We start from the raw sequence: 8,365 nt of genomic DNA, 5'->3' as shown, positions 1-8,365 counted from the left end.
CTTGTTAGGAGGACCGATCCAGGAACACGTCCGATCGGGGAATCGAACCCCGGCCGCCTAGGTGAAAGACAAGTGTGGTACCACTGTGCCACCCGACCACCCAATTTTAATTGAAATTTGATGGTCTCAATTTAAGAATATACTCGAGTTCATCCATTGAAATTTGTGATTACCAAAGATGAAAGTATAACAACACGGTATATACCATGTAGATATGAGATCTTCAAATATACTGGTAACAAATAATTAGGCATAATGTCACAATTCTACACGCGTTTCATGGAAATGGCGATGCCTTTTTTCTTACCAATTTGAAGATGAACTTCAAAGTTAGCTGATTCTATACGTTTATAAACTTGCATACTGACTTTTGACGACAAAAAACATCAAACAAATCTTGCATATCGGTAATTTCATCGAACATATTGATGAAATACATTGGATATTATCAAAATAAATATACCTTTGTGTAGCCATAGTCGCCCTTATATGACCGTGAATCGTTGCATCACTTGGATAATATGCTCGATATTATCAAAATAGATATAAATATACCTTTGTGTAGCCATAGTCGCCCTTATATGACCGTGAATCGTTGCATCACTTGGATAATATGCTCGATTAAGAGGCGAAGGTGTCGGTATTGGGAAACAATTTACGACTTCCCCAAGTCTTCTCATATCACTGACTTTTGTCACACCTACGACAGAAGCATACTGAATTGTAATATTTAGCTATATGGCTCCTTTGTAACAATGGCAGATATTCGACATGGACGCAAGCAAAACATAATACTTAACTACTCAGTCGGACCAATTGCAATGTGTATATGCGAAACGGTACGGACATGTGTACTTATAAGACTTGATCTTATAACCTATTTCATTGGTTTTCATTATGTTTTATTAGCTCACCTGGCCCGAAGGGCCGGTGAGCTTATGCCATGGTGCAGCGTCCGTCGTCCGTCAACTGTTTCTTTAAATTGCTACTAGTCCTAAAGTATTGAATGGATTTTCACAAAATTTGGTCAGGAACATCCTTGGGGGAAGGGGAACAGAGTTTGTATACATTTTTACTCTGAACCCCCAGGGGCCTGAGGGGCGGGGCCAAATAGGGGAAATAGGGTTACTCCTTTAAATCGCTACTAGTCATAAAGTTATGAATGAATTTGAACCAAATTTGGTCAGGAACATCCTTGGCAGAAAGGGAACAGAGTTTGTATAAATTTTTACTCTGAACCCCCATGGGCCTGAGGGGCGGGGCCAAATAGGGGAAATAGGGTTACTCCTTTAAATCGCTACTAGTCATGAAGTTATGAATGAATTTGAACCAAATTTGGTCGGGAACATCCTTGGCAGAAAGGGAACAGAGTTTGTATAAATTTTTACTCTGAACCCCCAGGGGCCTGAGGGGCGGGGCCAAATAGGGGAAATAGGGTTACTCCTTTAAATCGCTACTAGTCATAAAGTTATGAATGAATTTGAACCAAATTTGGTCAGGAACATCCTTGGCAGAAGGGGAACAGAGTTTGTATAAATTTTTACTCTGAACCCCCAGGGGCCCGAGGGGCGGGGCCAAATAGGGGAAATAGAGTTACTCTTTTAAATCGCTACTAGTCATGAAGTTATGAATGAATTTGAACCAAATTTGGTCAGGAACATCCTTGGCAGAAGGTGAACAGAGTTTGTATAATTTTTTACTCTGAACCCCCAGGGCTTGAGGGGCGGGGCCAAATAGGGGAAATAGGGTTACTCCTTTAAATCGCTACTTGTCATAAAGTTATGAATGAATTTGAACCAAATTTGGTCAGTAACATCCTTGGCAGAAGGGGAACAGAGTTTGTATAAATTTTTACTCTGAACCCCCAGGGGCCTGAGGGGTGGGGCCAAATAGGGGAAATAGAGTTACTCCTTTAAATCGCTACTAGTCATGAAGTTATGAATGAATTTGAACCAAATTTGGTCAGGAACATCCTTGGCAGAAGGTGAACAGAGTTTGTATACATTTTTACTCTGAACCCCCAGGGGCCTGAGGGGCGGGGCCAAATAGGGGAAATAGAGTTACTCTTTTAAATCGCTACTAGTCATGAAGTTATGAATGAATTTGAACCAAATTTGGTCAGTAACATCCTTGGCAGAAGGGGAACAGAGTTTGTATAAAATTTTTACTCTGAACCCCCAGGGGCCTGAGGGGCGGGGCCAAATAGGGGAAATAGAGTTACTCTTTTAAATCGCTACTAGTCATGAAGTTATGAATGAATTTGAACCAAATTTGGTCAGTAACATCCTTGGCAGAAGGGGAACAGAGTTTGTATAAAATTTTTACTCTGAACCCCCAGGGGCCTGAGGGGCGGGGCCGAATAGGGAAATAGAGTTACTCCTTTAAATCGCTACTAGTCATGAAGTTATGAATGAATTTGAACCAAATTTGGTCAGGAACATCCTTGGCAGAAGGTGAACAGAGTTTGTATAAATTTTTACTCTGAACCCCCAGGGCCTGAGGGGCGGGGCCAAATAGGGGAAATAGGGTTACTCCTTTAAATCGTTACTAGTCATAAAGTTACGAATGAATTTGAACCAAATTTGGTCAGGAACATCCTTGGGGGAAGAGGAACAAAGTTTGTGTAAATCTTTATTCTCAACCCCCAGGGGCCTGAGGGGCGGGGCCAAATAGGGGAAATAGAGTTACTCCTTTAAATTGCGACTAGTCCTAAAGTATTGAATAGGTTTTCATCAAATTTGGTCAGGAACATCCTTGAGGGGAGGGGGAACAGAGTTTATATGAATTTTTACTCTGTACCCCTAGGGGCCTAAGGGCCAAGTAGGGGAAATAGAGATTAGTCTTTTACTTGCTACTAGTCATAAGGTTTTAAATGGATTTTAACCAAATATGGTCAAGAATATTCATTGGAGAAGGGGAACCGAGTTGGTATGATTTTTTACTCTGAATCCCCAGGGGACTGGGGAGTGGGGTCTGATAGGGAAAATAGGGGTTAATCCTTTAAATCGCTATTAATTATTAAGTTACGAATGGATTTGAACCAAATTTGGTCTGGAATATCCTTAGGGGAAGGGGGAAAGAGAGTTTATATAAATATTGACTCTGACCCCCAAGGGGCCTGAAGGGAGGGGCCAAATAGGGGAAATAGAGATTTGAGTTTTAAATGGATTTGAACCCAATTTGGTCAGAAACATCCGTGGTGATGGGGGAACAGATTTTGCATAAATGGTTACTGTGACCCTCAATCCCATAACTATGTATATCATCGCTGGGCATTAAGAGATAAACACAATTCTTATGTAAAAATAGGCCAAAGGGGTTTTCCCCACTCTAAGGGACTTAGTTTCTTTAAACACCATTATGGTGTAAAAATAATCCATATGGTCTTTCAGAGAGTACATTTTTGCATATGTATTGACAAATTGAACATGTTTATTATTTTGACATTTGGTCAAATCCAACCAGGTGAGCGATACAGGCCCCATGGGCCTCTTGTTTACCTTGCTGTGATTAATATCGTTAAACATCCAATGCACCTAATGAATAATTGCTTGTAAGCATTGTATTTGAGTGGTCATATATAAAAACATACCTTCTCCTACAAGGTCATGTATCTGCTTTATTAATGGCTTCTATAAGCGGTTGCCAATTTCAGATACATACAGGAAAAATAGCATCAATGTAGCAGATGTATCGCAAATCATGAAATAATTTCCCAATTGAGAGACGCATTGAGAAGCAATAAATGAATTTACAGAAAATTTTGCCTATGTATTAGTAGTTATTTTATATAAGATTAGCACTTAAATCATTATCAATTCCCTATAATGCATGAATTTTCAGTCTGTGGTAATTAGTTATGATATGTAATGGAACATAACAAATTGCAGTAGTCGTGATTAACAGTATCCTTTCGAGAGGTAAGAAATCTAAAATTTGTATAACATTATTTCAACAAATCGTATCCCATTGAATTTCTAAACAGATTATGTGGCTCCATTCATTTTGTTAGAAAAACTGATTGTCTACACGATTCCTTCAATTATATAACTTTTAATTTTGCCAACAAAATTATCGTTTACAAATAAATCGTACACAAACCACACAACTAAAACATCAAGAAGCTTCGTAAAAGACATGTTGCATATCATTTCTCCTAAGCAATTAATATGTCAAATTTGAATGGACATAAGGTTACTTTGCAACATCGCAACATTACAAATATTATCTGTTGGATGGTTATGTTCATCAAAGAAAGAAACGATAAATAATCGTTCAAAATCAGAATCGTTTTGAAGTTGTGTCTTGATTTTCTTCCTATCGTACATTTATGCGCACTTAGCCTGCAATAAACAATATTAATATCAAATATTGAATACGAGGAAAATTTGGTTTGCTTTGGTTTATTTTGTTTAACGTCCTATTAACAGAAAGAAGAGAAAAGATAAGATCCCAAATTAGGTCCCCTCTTACGATCATGCAATGGGGGCAGCAGGTACAATTCTTACGCCTACCTGCAGGGCAAGTATTTGGTGACATCCACCTAATGGACATCTCCTATATATTCTTTGTATTTGGTTACAGCCACCTAATGGACATTTCCTATATATTCTTTGTATTTGGTGACATCCACCTAATGGACATCCCCTATATATTATTTGTATTTGGTGACATCCACCTAATGGACATTAAATGACCTTATCTGTTAATAGGACGTTAAACAAAATAAACCAAACCAAACCTAATGGACATCTATATATTCTTTGTATTTGGTGACATCCACCTAATGGACATCTATATATTCTTTGTATTTGGTGACATCCACCTAATGGACATCTATATATTCTTTGTATTTGGTGACATCCACCTAATGGACATCTCCTATATATTCTTTGTATTTGGTGACATCCACCTAATGGACATCTCCTATATATTCTTTGTATTTGGTGACATCCACCTAATGGACATCTATATATTCTTTGTATTTAGTCACATCCACCTAATGGACATCTATATATTCTTTGTATTTGGTTACATCCACCTAATGGACATCTCTTATATATTCTTTGTATTTGGTTACATCCACCTAATGGACATCTCCTATATATTCTTTGTATTTGGTGACATCCACCTAATGGACATCCCCTATATATTCTTTGTATTTGGTGACATCCACCTAATGGACATCTATATATTCTTTGTTTTTGGTCACATCCACCTAATGGACATCTATATATTCTTTGTTTTTGGTCACATCCACCTAATGGACATCTATATATTCTTTGTATTTGGTCACATCCACCTAATGGACATCTATATATTCTTTGTATTTGGTTACATCCACCTAATGGACATCTATATATTCTTTGTATTTGGTGACATCCACCTAATGGACATCCCCTATATATTCTTTGTATTTGGTTACATCCACCTAATGGACATCTCCTATATATTCTTTGTATTTGGTTACATCCACCTAATGGACATCTCCTATATATTCTTTGTATGTGGTGATATCCACCTAATGGACATCTCCTATATATTCTTTGTATTTGCTGACTTCCACCTAATGGAGATCATCTATATATTCTTTGTATTTGGTGACATCCACCTAATGGACATCTCCTATATATTCTTTGTATTTGGTGACATCCACCTAATGGACATCTCCTATATATTCTTTGTATTTGGTGACATCCACCTAATGGACATCTCCTATATATTCTTTGTATTTGGTGACATCCACCTAATGGACATCTATATATTCTTTGTATTTAGTCACATCCACCTAATGGACATCTATATATTCTTTGTATTTGGTTACATCCACCTAATGGACATCTCCTATATATTCTTTGTATTTGGTGACATCCAGCTAATGGACATCCCCTATATATTCTTTGTATTTGGTGACATCCACCTAATGGACATCTATATATTCTTTGTTTTTGGTCACATCAACCTAATGGACATCTATATATTCTTTGTTTTTGGTCACATCCACCTAATGGACATCTATATATTCTTTGTATTTGGTGACATCCACCTAATGGACATCTATATATTCTTTGTATTTGGTTACATCCACCTAATGGACATCTATATATTCTTCGTATTTGGTGACATCCACCTAATGGACATCTATATATTCTTTGTATTTGGTGACATCCACCTAATGGACATCCCCTATATATTCTTTGTATTTGGTTACATCCACCTAATGGACATCTCCTATATATTCTTTGTATTTGGTTACATCCACCTAATGGACATCTCCTATATATTCTTTGTATGTGGTGATATCCACCTAATGGACATCTCCTATATATTCTTTGTATTTGCTGACTTCCTCCTAATGGAGATCATCTATATATTCTTTGTATTTGGTGACATCCACCTAATGGACATCTCCTATATATTCTTTGTATTTGGTGACATCCACCTAATGGACATCCCCTATATATTATTTGTATTTGGTTACATCCACCTAATGGACATCTCCTATATATTCTTTGTATTTGGTTACATCCACCTAATGGACATCCTCTATATATTCTTTGTATTTGGTGGCATCCACCTAATGGACATCTCCTATATATTCTTTGTATTTGGTGACATCCACCTAATGGACATCTATATATTCTTTGTATTTGGTTACATCCACCTAATGGACATCTCCTATATATTCTTTGTATTTGTTGACATCCACCTAATGGACATCCCCTATATATTCTTGGTATTTGGTTACATCCACCTAATGGATATCTCCTATATTTTTTTTGTATTTGGTGACATCCACCTAATGGACATCCCCTATATATTCTTTGTATTTGGTTACATCCACCTAATGGACATCTATATATTCTTTGTATTTGGTGACATCCACCTAATGGACATCCCCTATATATTCTTTGTATTTGGTGACATCCACCTAATGGACATCTATATATTCTTTGTATTTGGTGACATCCACCTAATGGACATCTCATATATATTCTTTGTATTTGGTCACATCCACCTAATGGAAATCTCCTATATATTCTTTGTATTTGGTGACATCCACCTGATGGACATCTCCTAAATGACTTGCGCAAGTCTAATAATACACTTTATCAGGCCGATCTATCCGATAACCTATATATGAAAACTATGAGGTGTTGTTTAAACCGATGTCCATTAGGTGGATTGGATTTTTAGCAATCCCTAATGAGTGCTAGGGTGCTGATATTTGGTAAAAATGCTCACAATAGACAATTGATACCGGTCCACATTTTTCAACTCTAATTAGGATAATATTTTGTCAAAAAATTGAAGAAATATATCCAAAAGCAATAACATTTGTATTTAATATATTCATTTAATCTACAACAGCATAGCCTGTCTCCCGAATGTTTGTCAATAGATAATGTATATATTTATATAAATTGGTATGGTTTAGAAAATTGCATAAATTCACAAAACATAATCTGATCAAGTAAACAATATAAATATTATTAATGCATTTTGCGAAACCATTCCAACTAATATATTTTAATTATTTATTGACAAACATTTGCGAGACGAGCTATGCTGTTTTCCAACAGCTCTTATTAAAGACTCTGGTATGTCTCTGCTAGGGGACAGAACCGAAAGCACCTTCCTCACAGCGGCGAACGCTCAACTAAAGGCCAAAAAGTGAGGCATTGTCAAGGGAGACAATAGGAAGAAGAAAGTTATAAAGAAAGAGGAGAAAAGATAAGATCCCAAATTTAGTCGCCCCTGACGATCATGCAATGTGTTTGGTTTTGTTTATTTTGTTTAACGTCCTATTAACATAAGAAGGACGGCCTCCCGTGCGTATGTTTGTTTTGGAAGGCTGTGGTATGCTCGTGTTAAGTCTCCTGGTGATAGGCCGGAACTTTTGCCGATTTAAAGTACTATATCTCACTGAAGCATACTGCGGAAGACACCCCGCAGCACACCCCACCCGGTCATATTATACGGACAACTGGCCAACAAGTCGTCCCACTACAAATATGCTGAGCGCTAAGCAGGAGTAGAAACTACCATTTTTTAAAGACTCTGGTATGTCTCGGCTAGGGGACAGAACCCAAAACCTTCCTCACAGGGACGAACGCTCAACTAAAAGCCAAAAGTGAGGCATAAGATAAGATCTCAAATTTAGTCGCCTCTAACGATCATGCAATGGGGGCAGCAGGTAACAATTCTTACGCCCTACCTGCAGGGCAGTCATGCAATGGGGGCAGCAGGTACAATTTGTACGCCCTACCTGCAGGGCTGATACTGCGATGTTCTCATCCAGCTCACTTAGGTCGTCCTTCAGTGAACATAGATGTTAATAAGACGTTAAACAATACTTAACCCC

Source organism: Pecten maximus, chromosome 8 (assembly GCF_902652985.1).
Source record: "Pecten maximus chromosome 8, xPecMax1.1, whole genome shotgun sequence".
NCBI lineage: Eukaryota > Metazoa > Mollusca > Bivalvia > Pectinida > Pectinidae > Pecten > Pecten maximus.
The sequence above is the reverse complement of the archived record's forward strand: the minus strand, read 5'-3'. Positions refer to the sequence as shown.